A 20,371-nucleotide genomic window follows, 5' to 3' on the forward strand; every position below is an offset into this window, starting at 1 on the left:
CACAGGAGATTAGTGTGCAAACTTAAAGCACATGGTATTGGGGGTATGGTATTGATGTGGATAGAGAATTGGTTGGCAAACAGGAAGCAAAGAGTGGGAATAAACGGGACCTTTCCAGAATGGCAGGCAGTGACTAGTGGGGTACCGCAAGGCTCAGTGCTGGGACCCCAGTTGTTTACGATATATATTAATGACTTAGACGAGGGAATTAAATGCAGCATCTCCAAGTTTGCGGATGACACGAAGCTGGGCGGCAGTGTTAGCTGTGAGGAGGATGCTAAGAGGATGCAGGGTGACTTGGATAGGTTAGGTGAGTGGGCAAATTCATGGCAGATGTAATTTAATGTGGATAAATGTGAGGTTATCCACTTTGGTGGCAAGAACAGGAAAACAGATTATTATCTGAATGGTGGCTAATTAGGAAAAGGGGAGGTGCAACGAGACCTGGGTGTCATTGTACACCAGTCATTGAAAGTGGGCATGCAGGTACAGCAGGCGGTGAAAAAGGCGAATGGTATGCTGACATTCATAGCAAGAGGATTCGAGTACAGGAGCAGGGAGGTACTACTGCAGTTGTACAAGGCCTTGGTGAGACCACACCTGGAGTATTGTGTGCAGTTTTGGTCCCCTAATCTGAGGAAAGACATTCTTGCCATAGAGGGAGTACAAAGAAGGTTCACCAGATTGATTCTTGGGATGGCAGGACTTTCAAATGATGGAAGACTGGATCGACTAGGCTTATACTCTCTAGAATTTAGAAGATTGAAGGGGGATCTTATTGAAACGTATTAAATTCTAAAGGAATTGGACAGGCTAGATGAAGGAAGATTGTTCCCGATGTTGGGGATGTCCAGAACGAGGGGTCACAGATTGAGGATAAAGCGGAAGCCTTTTAGTACTGAGATGAGGAAAAACTTCTTCACACAGAGAGTGGTGATTCTGTGGAATTCTCTGCCACAGGAAAACAGTTGAGGCCAGTTCATTGGCTATACTTAAGAGGGAGTTAGATATGGCCCTTGTGGCTAAAGGGATCAGGGGGTATGGAGGGAAGGCAGGTACAGGGTTCTGAGTTAGATGATCAGCCATGATCATACTGAATGGCGGTGCAGGCTCGAAGGTCCGAAAGGCCTACTCTTGCACCTATTTTCTATGTTTCTATCCAGAATACTATAGCACACGTGGGGTATATGATATATACGATAGCACACGTGGGGTATATGACATATGATACATACTATAGCATATGCGGGGTATATGATTGATATATAGGAAAAAAAGTTGTGTTGAGAGATGAACAGCAATTTGAAATGAAATGGGTAAGCAGAATCATAAAGATAATAATCTCCCGTGCTGGGGCAAGACAGAGCTACTGCACTGGGTTGGGTTTCATGTGCACCATGATAGGACCAACATCCTGGAGAACTGTGTAACCAGCATTACTGACAGGGCTCTAAGCTAATTGTAAGGGATGAGGGTTCAAGTAATAGGAAGTGAATCAAAAAGAAATGAGAGAACAGTTGCAGAGTGGGTAAGGAGTGAAAAATCAAAGTTTGACAAAAAGAAGCAAAAATATAACAAGTGTGCAATTAAAATTGGAACTGGAGTAATAATTGCAAAAATGTTCGAAGTTTGAGATTCTATCTGAATTCAAGCAGAATCTGTAACAAGATAGATGAATTGACAGCAGAGACAGAACTAAAGATTTGATTAACAGCTACTGCAGAGATGTGGTTGGAGGCTGACCAGGACTGGGAACTCAATATTCCGGGCTATTCTGTGTTCCAGAAGAATAGGCACAGAGGGTGGGTAGGAAGGGTAGCATTATTAAACAAGGAAGGTAGTGATGAGCAGTTAATTAGTTGCAGTGGTAGACAAAAGGAACAGCAAGGAAAGAAGACATAAGTAGGAATGATCTATTAGTCCCCAAAGTATTGTCTTGTGTGAGGGCAAATCATAAATAGAAAGGAAACCGCAAATATTTTGACAAGTTTTAACCTGCAAAATGACTTGGACTAATCAAAGTGGTGAATTTGTACATTGTTTTCTTTTGTAGCCTTTTGCTGTGGAACCTAGCTGCGAAGAGGGTTTTAAGAAATTAGTAATGTGTAATGAGTTAGGATTAATATGAGATTTTGAAGAACTAAAGTCACACTAAAGATTTCAGGTACAGTTTGAGGATAAATACCTCTAGTCTAAAATGAGTGTCCTCAACTTAAATAAAGACAACAAAGAAGAATGAAGGAAGAGTTGTTTTGAGTGGAAAGCAGGCGAAAGGAAAGGCAGTAGATTAGCAGTGGCAGATATTAAGTAGCTACATACAATGCTCAGCATTATATTTATTGCAATTGGAAAGAAGGACTCAATTAAAAGGATCAAAATATTAAGTACTATGTTCAACTTAAATTAGAATATAGAAAAGTGACAAAAGCTGCTGGTAGAGGAGCAGACTGGGAATTTTTCAGGAACCAGCAGCACAGAACTAAAAAGCTGAGTAGCAGAAATTTGATTATGAGAACAAACTGGCAAGGAATATCAAAACAAACAACAAACATCGTGGGTACATGAAAAGAAAGGGGGCCACTGAGGTAATTGTACAAAACAATACTATTACAGTAAATCTACATTATTGCAGACAGAAATTGGATAAAATCAAAGTGTACACATTTAAACTTATATGAGATTGGCTCATATTCAGTTGGCTGAATAGAATAAACCTACTCTCTGTGGGCATGCATCTGGAGTGAGTTACAACAGTGCTTCACAATACCAATATAAAATGCAGCTATTCAGCTTTCAAGGACTAATTGTTTACAGGTTCTACAAATGTTTTTTTATTGCAGATATTGTTTAGAAAAAACCATAATATGTCTAATAATATAAGACTATAATTAAAACAGTATTATATAAGCAATATATATATTTTCACTACATTTATAGCTGGAACAAATTGTTAACAGAATTCATAAATGCACAACACTTTTGAAGGTTTAACCCTCAATACTCTGGTACAATACATGCCAAACGATAGCATCTCTTCAATAGAAAATCCTATTAACAAAACAATTCCTTATACAATTGCTTTGATTGCGAATATCATATTTGAATGTAGGTGTGATAATTGGTCAGGAGCCATTGTCAATGATGACAGTTATTGACAATGCACATCATCTAAATTAGCCGCAGATGAAATAATTATCATAAAGCACTGGTTGCAAGTAATTACTGAAGTCAGTTGCTCAAGGCAACTGTAATAACGTCAGTACAGATTCAATCATCATCACAAAATTCCGGTTAAGAAGTATAACAATTGATTAACATAATAATAGATATTCAGTCACTGGTCTGGTAAATGTTTGTGATGATGAGATTTCTCATCACATGCTGCTGGATGTTCAATGTTGCCGAATCTAACTACAAAGGGGAATGGGATTAACAGTAGTGAAATAGATCATCACTTGTATATGTATGTATATATGTACAGTACAAGACTTTTGCACACTGTTATTTATCAATGTGGAATGCAGAGCAAGTTTGTTAAATCTGGCAGGAGCAAAGGATATTGAGAATTGCAAGGGTAGAGCACCATGGAAGGGTGTGGAACAAGTGGCAGAGGGTGGTGTGGGTGCAGACCACCCTGTCCTGAGACACCAGGCAGGGTCATTTGATTCCACAGTATTGGTTCATTAATCACTACAGTATGTCTGTCTGATGTTTCCCACTCCCTCCCCCCTTTCCCTTCCCCTTTTCCCAACCATGGTTCCCCTCCTCCTCCCTGCCCCCTTCCCACTCTCAGTGCACAACAGAGATCCATATCAGTACCAGGTTTAGCATCACTCACATGTCATTAAATTTGTTTGTTTTGTGGTAGCAGTACAGTACAATACACAAAATTACTACAGTACTGTGCACGTGTTAGGAACCCTAGTCTCAGGGCTGGGTGCACCTGCACCCATGTCACCTCCTGCCCCTAGCACTCCTTCTCTGCATCTGTCCCACATCCCCCCGTGGCACTCCACCTTCCCAACATCCCTTCATCAGGACTTGTATACCTAAGGCTTTTGCACAGTACTGTGTATGCCTAAGACTGTGAGTGAGTGTGAGAGTGTGTATGTGTGTGTATTTCATTATACCTTGCTAACGTTAAAAAATACTATTTAAAGAAAATCATCAATCTTCCAAGCAGATATAGTCAAGTCATTAGTAAAATGTGATTTTTAGAATATGTTACCTAGCACCGGATTGAATGTTCCAGATACTGGCAGAACTGCATGAATGAGTACTGAAATGTGGCTTACATTCAGGGAGTGGACAAAGTGAAGACTATACCAAGTCTTCCTTTGAAATTCTCATTTTTCCAGGTACCTGGACATGAAAAGATGAAAGAAAAGGTATTGCATCTCCTGCAGTTATGTGACAGAGTGCAATGCTTGATTTAATTTTAATCATGATTCGTGCTTCACCTTTGGCTTCAGGCACCATGGTCCTTCAGAACAGCACAATCAAAACTGAGAATCCACCTGACCCAGATACATGTCATAACCTTCTGTTGAAAACTTTTTACTAAGTAATACATTACTCACGTCCACAGTCCAGCATGGAGAAGCACTGCCATTCTCGTTCTCCTTGTGGAAATTTACCACTTCAGCCAGTGCCGCAGTCCTCACTTTGAAGGGGTAGCCCAGTTCCATGTTTTACCAGGCTACTGCTTCTGTTGTGAACAGACTTTCCTTTTGTACAAGTACTCCATGAAACACACTGTCTCTCATTATATTAGCTCGTCGTAAGAGGATCTTTTGTCTGAAATTTGCAGTGCAAAAGACGTACATATGTACAGGAATTCCAAAACAACTACAAAGTCATTCCAAAAATGGAGTCTAGAAATAGTGATATATTTCTCAGTGAAAATGAATACTTGATCAGATTTATATTCCTTTGTTGCAGTATAGCAATTCAAATTTCTAGCTATTCCATACTAGACTGCCTTAATGTAATATGAAAAAGAAATGTTTGCAAGTCCATATCCAATCCCCATCTTTCATTAGAAATTTAGAAATCACATATATTCTGCAATAAAAAGCTTCAATCAGGGAGATAGTGTTCAACCATATATCACCTACTTATTATCACACAGGAGGTTATAAACATTGTGGCTCCCAGAATTCCTATCAATTCCATTTCGCCCCTCCACCTATAATTTACCTCTCCCTCTCTCAAACATCCTCATCAGCTCCCTTTAATTCTATGGCCATTTACCTACACTAAGCAACAGTTCTGTTAAAAAAAATCTGCGGCTTATTAATCTAACATAACTTTTAGAATGTGAGAGGAAATCTACGAAGTTAAAGGAAGAACATGCAAACTCCACACAGACAACCCCCAAGGTTCCTGAAACATTATGACAGCAGCACTAACTGTAGCATTACCATATTGATCAATAATATTAGAGCATGTAGCTCTAATATTATTGATCAGAATATTTGCAAACAGCTGCATTTACATTACCTTACTCATAGTCAGAAGCGTAATGACAACCTATCTGCAAATACTTCTGCCATCAGTTATAAGGGCCACTGCAAGGTTTGATCTCACGTCTGTTTACTGAATTAGTGGTGTATTGGCAGGCAATTTTCTTTAAGAAGCAAGGATCAATATACTCAATAATCCTGACACCAATCTCAGAAGCTCAATCCAACTTACTTCTACTCTGTGCAGCAGTTGTTCAGCTCATTATTTCAGTTCACTACACCCTCAGGTTCTTTCTCCCCACAGGCCAGTAGAGTTATCAACATTCACTGGTTAAAGAGAAATATCAAGTTAACACACATATATTTGGGTCAAAATGTAACATGTGGGAAGCACCCAGCAAATTAAACTGCATTTGTGGAGAGAGAACTGAGGGCAATCAGTGCACAAAAGTTGTTAAGGCAACAATTACTTTAAAAACTGGGGAAAAAACAGGAGGAAAAAGAAATAAATTGGAAGACATGTACAGCCACAACTCCAAACAGAGGGGAAAAAAATCATCAAATTCTCATTCATTCCCTCTCCCTCTCAACATGCTTGTTTTCTCATTACCCCAGTTCTGATGAAGAGACCATGATTTGATATACAGTCAAATCAATTATGAACAAAGAGGAAATTCTAAACAAATGGACAGAATATATAAAGAACTTTTTGAAGACCAAAGAGGAGAAAAACCGAACATAAAGGAGAATCGTGAAGGACCTAGCATTCTAAAATCAGAAATTCAAGCAGCCATAAATAAAACAAAACATAACAGAGCAATTGGTCCAGACAACATCGCTGTTGAAATGATACTGGCCTTAGAAGATTTTGGAATAGAGAAAATAACAGAAATAGCAAATGAAATCTGTGATCATGGGGAGATACCCAATGATTTAAGTAAACCAGTGTTCATCATACTTCCAAAGGAAGAGGGAGCAACAGAAAGTGAGTTACATTGTACAATAAGCCTGATGAGCCACGTGGCAAAAATTATTCTCAGAGTAATCATGATGAGAGCAAGACGCTGTATAAAACCAGAAATCAGTAAAGAACAATGCGGCTTTGTGGAAAACACTGGAACCAGAGATGCAATTTTCATGCTACGGATGATCCGTGAACGAGCCATCCAGGTACAAAAAGACATCTACCTATGTTTCATTGACTATACAAAAGCTTTTGACACTGTCAGAAAGCAAGATCTTTTGGAAATGCTTCAAGATCTTGACATAGATGGGAAAGATATACGTTTCTTTAAGAAACTTATACTGAGATCAGACAGCAACCATCAGAAAAGAAGAAGTGAGTGAGTATGTGAATATCATGAGAGGAGTCAGGCAAGGTTGTGTCTTTTCGCCAGACTTATTCAACCTGTATAGTGAAAATATCTTGAGAAGTATCAAAGACATCAAAGGGTTCACAATTGGAGGCCATAATATAAGTAACATTAGATATGCTGATGACATCGTACTAATAGCTGACTCAGAAACAAAACTTCAAGAACTACTCACTATAGTGGCAGCAGAAAGTAATCGCAGAGGCCTCTCAATCAACACCAAGACAGAAAGCATGGTCATCTCCAGAAAGACAAACATCCCACAATGTGTGATCAAGATCAGAAATACAAACATCAAACAAGTCAACAAATTCAAATATCTTGGCAGCCTAATAACAAGTAATGGCAGGTGCGACACAGATATCAAATACAGAATAGCAATGGCGAAAGAAGCTTTCAAAATATGAAGACCATATTAACAGACAGAAAGATGAGCATGTACACTAGAAACAGAATACTGCAGTGCTACATTTATTCTATCCTGACTTATGGAAGTGAATGCTGGACCATTTCTCCAGCAATAGGAAAAGAGACTAGAAGCAGCTGAATTATGGTTCTACAGCAGAATGTTACAAATATCATGGACCACACACACATCAAATGAAGTTGTTCTCAGAAGGGCCCAAGCAGTTCGATCACTCATACCAACAATAAGAGAAAGACAACTCAGATTCCTAGGACACATCATGCGGAAAGATGAACTAGAAAAACTCATACTCTCTGGAAAGATTGAGGGAGTAAACCTAGAGGAAGACCTCGGCTTATGTACATCAAAAGCATAGCCAGGTGGCTACACATCGAGGAAATGGAAGTCACCCAAAAAACAAAGGATAGATCTATATGGAAAACCATGATCACCAAAGTCTGCATTGGATATGGTACCTAGACAGACAGTCAAAAGAAAATCTGCAGATGCTGGAAATCAAAGTAACACACACACGCGCACACACACAATGCTGGAGGAACTCAGCAAGTCAGGCAGCATCTATGGAAAAGAGGACAGTCAACGTTTTGGGCGGGCACCTTTCATCAGGACTGATGAAAGGTTTCAGCCCAAAACATCAACTGTACTCTTTTCCATAGATGCTGCCTGACCTGCTGAGTTCACTGACATACTAACTCTGTTTCTCTCTCAACAGGTGTCATTTGACCTGCTGGGTGCTTCCAGTATTTCCTGTTTTTGTTTCCAATTTTCAACGTCTGAGGGTTTTTGTTCCAATATATTTAGAGAGCTGTCAGTTTTGACTGAACAGTAATAACTAGTAGCAGAAGCCAGAGCCAGCCATGCAAAGAAAATGTAATGTAACTGCAGTAACAAGAGGCTGCAATGATTCAAAACAATGAATAGATCATAAGGTTCCTATCATATCAGTTAGAAAGCACCCTATTATGAAGGTACACACAAGTTAAATACAAAAGCAGAATTAAATATTTGGCATACTAGCTGTTTATAGTGATGGTTTTGGCTATGTATAACAAAATGACAGGATACCCTACCTTCCAAAATGAAAGCAATTCCTGACTGATAAAATTTTGTGCTGGAGCTACGTGTGAAGTAATACTGTGTATACGTGGCTGAATTCACCTAAGAGTGAAGCATTATCATATAATGGCTGATGTATAATAGATGATGAAAAAAAACAGTCAAGGCAGCCATTAAAAAGGACACCAACTACTAATTATTGTGAGTAACGCCTAATTCATATTTAGTCTTCTTGCCATTTATTCAGGATGAAAGATAGTAACAGGATTCTGAAACTTAAATGCTATTTGCCAAGACTGTTGAAAGGACAAACCTCTTCAAAAGGGTGAATGGAAGGACATTATCTTTCATCTACTATCTCTGGACTGCTTTGCCTGCAAATTTTGTATTGAAATACAAGATAATAAATTAAGGATGTTATATATTTTAACAAATAAATGCATCCACAAAAATGTATTGTCAAATAACATGGTCCATGGTCACTTCCAAGATTTTTTTGTTGACTGTGGACTATCTTGGAGATAGTTCAGCTTTGTCAAAATTTCTACAGATATTTAACACTATCCCTAGTCATAGTAACAATGAAGGCATCCAGAAATAAAAGAACACAGTTGCCAGCAGAGTGTGCATATAACAAGGTAGGGCTTTGAAAAGAAGATTTTAGAAGGCTATATTTAATTGTGATATCAATATTTGGTTGCTGATATTCCCTATATTATAAATATTCACTATTTAGCCTAGAAAATATATCACACAGCCTTGTTTTGTTTTATGCTACATAATTCATAATTGTTTTTACCCAAGTACATCACATTAGTAATCATTTGTGTATGAAGTTGCAACAACTACAAAGTTGGACCAGGAACCTCCTGTTTCAATTTCAGAGAGGATGCTCGACATTCTTCCTTTTCCAGGTATGTATCTAACGATATCAATTGTCATCTAATGCAATTGTCAACCCACACTGATATAAAATGAACCTCAGACCTCCACACAATAACCACTGTCTTAGGGGAATGAAAAGCACATTATAATCTTGATTTAAGAGGGTCATCCTGCTGACACACTTCACAAAACTCTCTGGAGTCTACTCATACAGGTTCCACAGAGCTCAGTCTAACAACAAGTGCTTTTGAAGAATGTAATCAATGAGAATATAATGTTATGTTAGTTTAGTGATCACTTTGCAGTGGTACAAGCATGGGCTAGTTGTGCTGGTACTTTTTTAGGCTAGTTGTTCTTGTTATAGCAATGTGCAGGACATTTTAGCACACATCTGTACAATCAATTTACTAGGCAATTACTTATAGAAAGTTTAACAGTGAATCAGATTTTAAGTATAGCCGAATCAGTCGCTTCATTCGCAAATGCTTTATTTTACACAGATTCCAATATTTTTGGGAACTCCCAAATTCTTTGGGCAAGAAAGAAGAATTTACAAAGCATAAATTCATTTTTAAACTTTGAAACTTCCTTAATTAACGCCAAGGTCAAATATTTTGTTAATAACTGGGCAGTAAATACACATTATAGGGTTTATAGGGTTGCCAACTGTCCGGCATTAGCCGGGACATCCCGTATATTGGGCCAAATTGGTTTGTCCCATACGGGACCGCCCTATGTCCCGTATTTCAGGGGTCCCCAACCTCTTTTGCACTACGGACCGGTTTAATATTGACAATATTCTTGCGGACCGGTTGACTGGGGGGGGTGGGTGGTAGGGTTGCCACGGACAAGAGTAGCAACCAAATACGTTGTGTTTACCCAGAGAAAGACTACAAAGACCATGAAGCCTTGCGCGGGCAACAGTGCGCATGCGTGTACCTGCCGTTTTTCTACAAATCTTTTTTGGCCATTCTGTTCGGGCGGGGGGGGGTGTTAATCACGACCAAAATATAGGTGATAAGTGGCTAATACACTCAATTTCGTTTCTAAAAGGGTTTATCTAACGAATTTAATATTAAACACACAGTACATATTTTCCTCGCATGAATATAGTGATAAGTCAATTATCAGGAGGACTTGGGAGCTTGAAGTAAGCATTGAACGGACTTCCAGTAGAAGTGGCAGAAGCAGGTTCGATATTATCATTTAAAGAAAAATTGGATAGGTATATGGACAGGAAAGGAATGGAGGGTTATGGGCTGAGTGCAGGTCGGTGGGACTTGGTGAGAGTAGTGTTCGGCACAGACTAGAAGGGCCGAGACCGCCTGTTTCCGTGCTGTAATTGTTATATGGTTATATAAGTCACTTATAAGTCAATAGCATCATAACAGTTTAAGTAACGTTTGGATATTAAACACACAGCACATATTTTCCCCGTATGAACATATAAAATCATTGCAACACACCAATATTGCTGAATCAGTGGGAACCCTGGGCTTGTTTCCCTGCAACAAGACGGTCCCATCAAAGGGTGATGGAGACAGCGATACTCAAAGGAGGTTCCTTATGTCCAGTCTACTCCGCAATTTAGTTTTCGTTGTGTCTATTGCAGAGATATGTTGGAAATGGAAGCAACGTTTTCAGTGCTTTCGTGGCTATCTCAGGATATTTAGCCTTGACTTTGATCCAGAATGCCGGCAGAGATGTTATGTCAAACATACTTTTCAGCCCGCCATCATTTGCAAGCTCGATGGGTTAATCTTCTTCCCACGTTGACATGGATGACCCGCTGGTAATGACCTCGCGTGCATTCAAGCTCAACAGTGGGCGTGACAGGGAATGAGGAAAGGTGCAGCTGACTCATATTGCCAAATCATATCATTTCCTCGCAGCCCAGTAGCACATGCTTTGCGGCCCAGTGGTTGGGGACCGCTGCCGTATTTGACTGCTACTACTCTGTAATCACCAGTGGGCATGCTTACAGACAGATCCTAGATCTGATACAACAGCGAGTGTGCATGTTGCATGTGCTGTTGACGCTACGCACGAGTGATTCACCTGTCATCCAATCACAGGCCCCCTTATGCGCATCAGTTGTGTGCTATGTTTTGCCAATTCCTGCCAAAACAAAAAGTTTCAGTAACATCTGGTGTTGTTCGGTCGGGTTGGCATGTGCCAATATGGATAAACCCCCAAAAAAGAAAAGACTGTGCAGTTATAACAAGCAATGGGAAGCAAAAAACATGTGGGTAAGCCCGTCAGCGGTGACTCGACGTCAACAAGGGCCTTCTGCACTTTATGCCATCAGGAATTCTCAATTGGCCATGAAGGTGAGAATGACCTAACTCAGCATGCTTCCACAAAGTGCACAAGAAGGCCACACTAGCTAAAGGTACAAGCAATATTGATGCATTCTTCGTGAAATCTACTGCAGAAAATGACAAAATCTCGGTAAGTGAAGCCTCATATGTGTACCATACGGTTAAACACGGACTCAGCTACAACAGCACCGACTGTCTTGCTAAGCTGAACGGTGCTTTGTTTAAGTACTCAAATGTTGTGAAGAAGGTGCACTTGGGAAGAACGGAAGCTGAGATGATTACAATGGATGTCTTAGGACCAAAGACTGTGCGGGATATTATGGATTATCTGTCCCCGACCAAAGAAGGTGAGCCCGTGGAGCCCGCATATTTCTCAGCTGCCACCGATGCCTCAAACAAGGGAGACAGAAAAATGTTTCCAGTGTGCGTGAGATATTTCTCTGTGTCTGATGGAGTGCAGTGTAGCTACTTGACTTTTATGAAGACAGTGATGAAACTGCAAATGGCATACATCAAGCTCTGATGAGCTGTCTAGAAAAGTATGAACTGGATATTAGTAACATCACAGCCTATGCAGCAGATAATGCCAATGTAAACTTCGGAAAACACCACTCAGTTTACCAGTTACTGAACAGTGCCAACAATCACATTCTGAAAGCTAATTGCCCAGCTCACATAGCTCATAACGCCTGCAAGCACGCCTGTGATCAGCTGTCAGTGGATATTGAGACAATTGTTCTAAAGGTCTACAGCCACTTCGCAATATCTGCTTCCTGAAGAGAGGCACTGCGTTCAATTTTTGCCTTTGTTGACATTGAGTGGCGTGAAATTCTGCGTCATGTTTGCACACGATGGCTCTCTCTTCATCCAGTTGTCGAACGTCTCCTGCAAAGCTGGCCAGCTCCTACATCATACTTCAGGTCCCTTGAGACCTGTCCTGTGGCACTGAAGAGGATTTTTGAGGATGAAGAAAAAGCTGGAGCTACTGAAATTTATCTGTGCTTTTTCCACAACGTGGGGTGTGTTTCTGACCAACTCGTAAAAAAGCTGGAGGAAACAAAACTCTGTATCACAGATGTTTACGAGGAAGTCCGAAAGTTCAAAATTAAGATGCTTCAGCGGAAACAGGACAGCTTTTTAGGATACCAGACCAAGCAGCTGATGGACAAACAAGTGCCAGCACTAAGGTCCAAGCAGCAACAGGACTTTGTGAAGTTCTATGACTCTGTCATTACATACATTGACAAGTAGTTTGATTTCTCACCAGAAAATGTAATGATGAAACTGAAACCAATCGGCCTCTATGAGGAGCTCTCCTTCACTGACCTGGAGCAAGTGGTGGCTGCCCTCAAAATGACAGAGACAGTCAATATGGACCAACTCTATGAAGAGTTTTGTGCTAGCCGGGAGGAAATACAGAAAGCCAGACAGGATACCACAAAATCCACCAGTGAGAAGTGGGTGGCAGTTTTCCAAAATATAGGGAAAGCCAACTTGATCAACATGTTCAGGATTGTCTCATTTGTCCTCAGTGTGTCAAGCTCAAGTGCCTTTGTAGAGAGGATCTTCTCTCTGATGACCATGAAATGGTCAGACTAAAGAAACAGATGTAGCACAGCGCTGATCAAAAATGAACTTCAAATATCTGTGAACTGTGACTTGTCATGTAAGGACTTCTCTCTGGCTGTGCAAAAGGACAAAGGACTGCTTGAATCAGTCAAGAGCAGCAAGAAATATCCATAGAAAAAGTAGACTTGGTGAGTCTCGCCCCTCTTCTCTTTTGCAGTGATTATATTTCTGCTGTGCAGGCACATACAGAAAGGGTTATTTGGTGTTATTTCATGTCTGACTGGTAGTCAGATTATGCTCTGTTATAATTTGGTGGTACATTTCATATATAACACTGAAGATATGTATACATGGTTCATATATTGGATTTGTTTACCTATTCAGGGTTGTTTTTTTCTCTCTCTCTCTCTCTTTTGAAAAAGGTCCCTGTTACCATCTGCTAGCTGCCAGCCCCCTCAGTCACTTCATCCCGGGCCTGCACCATACCCACACCGCCGCGGCACGCCACCTTTTGTCCCTTATTTGGGAGTGAGAAAGTTGGCAGCCCTAATTGTTTATTATGAATAAAACAAAAAATATATGAGATATTTAGCAGGTCAATGGGGCACCTGCAGAAAGGAAGCCTTTTAGATCGACAACCTTTCATCAGAAATGAGAAGTGTGTGAGCACTTCACCTGTGAGTCTGTCGGGATCAGTTACTGTACCCGGTGCCGCCTCCTCTACACTGGTGAGACCTGATGCAGACTGGGGACTGCTTTGTTGAACACCTTTGTTGCTTTGGCAAAAGGCAGTATTTCCTGGTGGCCAACCACTTTAATTCCATTCTCCATTCCCATTCCTACATGTTGGTTCATGGCCTCCTCTACTGTCACAATGAGGCCACTCTCAGACTGGAGGATCAACGCCTCATATCTCTGGGTATCCTCCAACCTTACAGCTTGAACATTGATCTCTCCAACTTCCGGTAATTTCTCCCCTCCCCCTTCTCTCTTTTTCCTTTCCCCATTCTGGGTCCCCGCTTACCCTTTCTCTTTTCTTCACCTGCCTAACACCTTCCTCTACTGCCTTTCCCTTTCTCCCATGGTCCACTCTCCTCTCAGATTCCTTCTTTAGCTCTTTACCTTTTCAACCTATCACCTGCCAGTTGGACTCTTTCCCCTCCTCTCAGCGCTGCCATCCCATCTTCTTATTCTGACATCTTACCTTTTCCAGACCTGATGAAGAATCTCCGCCTGAAACACTGACGGTTAATTCCTCACCATGGATGCTACTTGACCTGTTGAGCTCCTCCAGCATTTTGTGTGTGTGTTACTCTGCTATTTAAAGCAGAGGAGAGGAAGGGGCAGGAAGGATAAAGCACATGATAGGTTAGAGCTCAAGGAAGCCCAGATGACAAAATTATTGCTGGTGCCATCTAAGAAAGGGTGGAAAATGCCTGCTAATCATTGCTGATCTGCCTGGAGGGGACATGAACAGAAGGAGATAAATGATGGCAGAAGAACAAGAATTATGCTGGAACTGTAAGATGCAGTTTCTGAAAAGCTGAAATAAAATACAATTAACAGCATACAGCATTCCTATATTGTCATCCCTCCCTGCTCTTCCTCAGATGAAACAAAAAATTATATGAAGATCTGGATTATTTTAGACTCCACTCTACCACAAATGTTTGCTTTGATCTCTCCATCTCTCCCCCTTTCCTTTATTCCCTCACTTTTCTAGTTCTAATGAAAGCATCTCCAGCATTTTCTGTTTTTATTTCAGATTTGAGGCATTTGTAGATTTTCAATCTTTACACTGGAAGGTGAGCTTGATCCATTGGAGGAAATAACCAACAATGGCACTGAACAGTGTCTTTAATTCTGCCATTCCATCATCTTCAGTAACATTGATCCTCCTTTATGTTTCTTTCTACAGTATGACTGTTTCTCAACCTTCCCACTCGCTCCCTATTTCCACACCACTCCATTTAGTTCTCCAATACTAGTTCTAACGTTGTAAGGCTTCTAGTATCTTTCAGTCCTCCTGCTGATCACTCAGTCTCTGATCTTGATGCCACAATAGATGACTAAACCCAAAGGTAAAAAAAAAAGCAGACTATAATGACAACAATCCTCCTTGAAGACTCACAACTTTCAGGCATTATTTCAAATGTGGACAGCTGTGGAAATCCCTTCAGTGCTGCACATTTCTAACCATTTCCCAAATCAAAAGGAAAATTAGCCTAGAATAAATCCAAAATGTTTCCATGCCAGCTAAAGTCACCAAGCCGTAAAATCAATAAATGAGCACAAGAATCATTACAAAAATAAGATCATTAAAACAACTCATGAGATCCATCTAAGACTGGAAACATTCCCCTGGTCCTCACCTACCACCCCACCAGCTTCCGGGTCCAACATATTATTCTCCGTAACTCCACCACCTCCAACGGGATCCCACCACTAAGCACATCTTCCCCCCCTCCTTTCTGCTTTCCGCAGGGATCGTTCCCTACACGACTCCCTTGTCCATTTGTTCCCCCCACCGATCTCCCTCCTGGCACTTACCCTTGTAAGCGGAACAAATGCTACACATGCCCTTACACTTCCTCCCTCACCACCATTAGGGCCCCAGACAGTCCTTCCAGGTGAGGCGACACTTCACCTGTGAGTCGGCTGGAGTGATATACTGCGTCCGGTGCTCCCGATGTGGCCTTCTATATATCGGCGAGCCCCGATGCAGACTGGGAGACCGCTTTGCTGAACATCTACACTCTGTCTGCCAGAGAAAGCAGGATCTCCCAGTGGCCACACATTTTAATTCCACGTCCCATTCCCATTCTGATATGTCTATCCACGGCCTCCTCTACTGTAAAGATGAAGCCACACTCAGGTTGGAGGAACAACACCTTATATACCGTCTGGGTAGCCTCCAACCTGATGGCATGAACATTGACTTTTCTAACTTCCGCTAATGCCCCACCTCCCCCTCGTACCCCATTCGTTATTTATTTATATACACACATTCTTTCTCTCTCTTTCTCTCCTTTTTTCTCCCTCCGTCCCTCTCACTACACCCCTTGCCCATCCTCTGGGTTTTTTCTTCCCCACCCCCTTTCCTTCTCCCTGGGCCTCCTGTCCCATGATCCTCTCATATCCCTTTTGCCAATCACCTGTTCAGTTCTTGGCTCCATCCCTCCCCTTCCTGTCTTCTCCTATCATTTTGGATCTCCCCCTCCCCCTCCCACTTTCAAACCTCTTACTAGCTCTCCTTTCAGTTAGTCCTGACGAAGTGTCTCGGCCCGAAACGTCAACTGTACCTCTTCCTAGGGATGCTGCCTGGCCTGCTGTGTTCACCAGCAACTTCGATGTGTGTTGCTTGAATTTCCAGCATCTGCAGAATTCCTCGTGTAAACATTCAGTAACATCTTTTCATTCAACTCCGTAATAGTGTTTTTAACTGGCAGCTGGGCTTGAGGTAAAAATGAACAGCCACACACTCAGTGACATAACACTTCTCTTCGCTATTATCTTTCCCACAATGAGTCATTGGTGCTTTAAATATTTCATGAACTCTATCCAGCAGATACAGTTGCTAGAAAAAGTTTGTGAACCCTTTTAAATTACCTGGTTTTCTGCATTAATTACTCATAAAATGTGGTCTCATCTTCATCTAAGTCAATAGTAGTCAAACACAATCTGCCTAAGCTAACAACACACAAACAATCGTACTTCGTCTTGTCAATACTAAGTACACCAGTTAAACAATCACAGTCTAGGTTCAAAAAAGTGTATGAACTTCCAGGATAATGCCTTCTACAAAAGCTGTTTGGAGTTAGGTATTCCAATCAATGAGATGAGACTTGAGATGTGGGTTGTAGAGGTGCTCTGCCTTATGAAAAAGACACAAAGTCAGGTAACTGACAGAACCTGCTCTTCCCAAGAAAATCTGTTTATGTGCACCATGCCTCGATCAAAACAACTTTCAGAGGACCTTAGAAGCAGAATTGTAGATGCGTGAAGCTGGAAAAGGCTACACAAGCATTCCTAAGGACCCGAGTGTCCATCAGTCCATAGTAAATTGTCTACAAATGGAGGAAATTCAGTACTGTTAATACTCTTCCTAAGACTGGGAATCCTGCAAAGATTACCACCAACAGCACAACGTGCAATGCTGAAGGAAGTGAAAAAGAGCTACCTAAGGGTAACAGCAAAAGACCTGCAGGAATCTCTAGAACTTGCTAAAGTCTCTGTTCATATACAGTCAACATTTCAGGCCAAGACCCTTCAGCAGGACTGGAGAACGAAAGATTAGTAAATTTTTAAAAAATGAGAGGAAGGGGAGGGAGAAACACAAGATGGAAAGTGAAACCGGAGGGGGTGTGTAGTGGTGAAGTAAAGAGCTGGGAGGTTGCTGAAAGAGATACAGGGCTGGAGAAGGAAGAATCTAATAGGAGAGGACAGAAGGCCATGGAAGAAAGGGGGAGGAGCACCAGAGGGAGGTGATGGGCAGGCAAGGTGATAAGGTAACAGACGGAAAAGGAGATGGGGAATGGTGAAGGGAGGGAGGGCATTACCAGATGTTCGAGAGTTCGATGTTCATGCCATCAGGTTGGAGGCTACCCAGAAGGAATGTAAGGTGTTGTTCCTCCAGCTTGAGTGTGGCCTCATCGTGACAGTAGAGGAGACCTGGACTGACATATTGGAATGGGAATGGGAAGTGGAATTAAAATGGGTGGCCACTGGGAGATCCCACTTCTTCTGGCAGACGGAGCACAGGTGCTCGGCAAAGTGGTCTCCCAACCTATGTTGGGTCTCACCGATATACAGGAGGCCACACTGGGAGCACCGGACTCAATATATAACCCCAACAGATTCACAGCTGAAGTGTCACCTCGCCTGGAAGGACTGTTTGGGGCTCTGAATGGTAGTGAGGGAGGAGGTGTAGGGGCAGGTATAGCACTTGTTCCACTTGCAAGTGTAAGTGCCAGGAGGGAGATCAGTGGGGAGGGACGAATGGACAAGGGTGTCACACAGGGAGCAATCTCTGTGGAAAGCAGAAAGTGGAGGGAAAGAACCGCTTAGTGGTGGGATCCCACTGAAGATGGCAGAACTTATGGGAAATTATGTGCTGGATGCAGAGGGTGGTGGGCTGGTAGGTGAGGACAAGAAAAACCCCATCTCTGGAATCCAGAGGAACTGAGAAGGGGATGGCACTGTTCCAAGCCTACACTGGTGTCCGTCCCCCACTTTTCCTACGCTACATCGATGACTGCATTGGTGCTGCTTCCTGCATCCATGCAGAACTCATCGACTTCATCCACTTTGCCTCCAACTTCCACCGTGCCCTCAAATTTACCTAGTCCATTTCCGACACATCCCTCCCCTTTCTCGATCTCTGGAGACAGCATATCTACTGATGTCAATTATAAACCCATGGACTCTCACAGCTACCTGGACTATACCTCCTCCCACCCTGTAACTTGTAAAAACGCCGTCCCCTATATTAGTCGTAATATTTCTATGTTTCAATAAACTTAAAGTAAAAGCCCTGAATTGTGCTGATCCACATCTTGGCAAATTTTACCCCATCCAGACAGGCTCAGGTAGCACTGCTCTGACTGAAAGTTTCAGTTCATGAAGGCAGACTCAAGGAGAGCGTGATTCTTCTTCAGAAAGAATGTAGCATCAATAACCCCTCCCCAAAGTGAAGTGCAAGCTGCTACTTTAAGGAGTTAAGGGTGATAATAACCTTAGCTTCCAGAATCAGAATAATGAATTTCAAATGTATGCTGAAACTGTTGCCATCGTCTTTGAAAACCCTTAAGAACTTCTGAAATTAGCTGCCATGCTATCGACAGCTGTAGATGGCAGTGTGGAAGCTTGCACTCTCTGGGGTACAATGCTTGCAGACTTGAACCCTTTTTTCTATCCTTCATGGTGGTCCCCAAACATGGTTTCCTGTCTACAGCTCTCTCTTCCATTCACAGCAGATGCAGGCCACCACTGAAGAACTACTTCAAATGATTGGAAAAATTACTGTGCGCATTATCAAAACTAGATTTAACAGCTTGGACTCAGCTCCAGTTGCTTTGGCAGCCACCAAGTATCTGTGAACTAAGCTGTTTGCTTTAGAGTAAAGAGGCTGAATATCCTTTTAAATAACACAGCTGCTGTTAGTGAGGAATTATGAAAAGCTACATCCTCTTTTTCTTATACATAAGTGATGCAGTGCTTGGCAATGAAAATGATGGTTGAACAAATATCCTATGCACACGAGCCCGTTATAAACAAAAACATCTCAAAACCTGTACCAACTGAGATATTTCTGTAAACCTAACATGGTACAATTAAATGAGCTTCTACACATCCTCAAGATGTACAAAGTTTCCAAGTCTGTGCTTTATCATTTCTGGCATCTTACGCTTTCGTAATGTGAATGTCTTTACTCAGTCCCTGCAAGGGTTGCAGCTATCCTCTTCCTTCTGCTCCTTAAAGTACTCTGAAAGGAACTTCTTTCATCATCTGTCCAAAAATCTCTGCATCTGAGTCAATTTTTTTTGTTTCCAAACACCCCACTAAAGTACTTTACATAACAAGTTGTTGTTGCTTTGTTACAGGATCTCAATCCTCACCAAGTTTCAATACAAGTGACAGCTGTGATTATGTTCCCAGAAAGTAATGCAAAGCTCTGTCGTCTGTAAGTGCATTAAGATGTGAGTTGAAAAAAAAATTATTTACAATTTTTGCTTAAATTTTGTAAGAGCAAATTTTCATCCCACATCCAAGATATTTTGGTAGTGATTTAGGAATTTCTTCTATTTGAACTGCTATAAAATGAGGGCTGTCTGTATCTGGTGTTATGTAGTCTTTGCCGTATTCTTGTTTCCTGTCTGGACTGATCACACATTAGAAGAACTGTTTATGTTCATGTCTTAGTCTTCAGGATTGCAGATCATCAAAGCCATCTTCTGGTGCCAGTATCAACAGAGAGCTGGACTTGAATAAAAGAGTGTTCATTTAATGCCAGGTCAAAATAAAGCCTGAAGATCTTGTATGCTTTGGAAATTAACATTTAGGAAGTTAGCTTCTAATGTTACCAAAACATTGTGCTGCTAATTCTATGCTGACAAACCCACTAAATTCTTATCTGTGAGAAAACGATCTAATAACTTCACCTTTGAAATGTTCCAAACCATTTATGGCCATAAAAAGCTGGGCACGGTATTGTAAAATGATAGTAAGCTATCTATCAATCAGGGAAATCAAGACTGAAATGATAAGATTGAAGTC

At 41.4% G+C, this 20,371-nt stretch overlaps 1 protein-coding gene across 6 annotated transcripts in view; it reads right to left on the minus strand.

The window, feature by feature from the left end:
- The window catches only part of hdac8 (histone deacetylase 8), an 84,491-nt gene that overhangs the window by 18,759 nt on the left and 45,361 nt on the right, over window positions 1–20,371 (minus strand). The window lies entirely within an intron of this gene.

The sequence above is a fragment of the Mobula birostris genome, chromosome 10 (assembly GCF_030028105.1).
Source record: "Mobula birostris isolate sMobBir1 chromosome 10, sMobBir1.hap1, whole genome shotgun sequence".
Lineage (NCBI taxonomy): Eukaryota > Metazoa > Chordata > Chondrichthyes > Myliobatiformes > Myliobatidae > Mobula > Mobula birostris.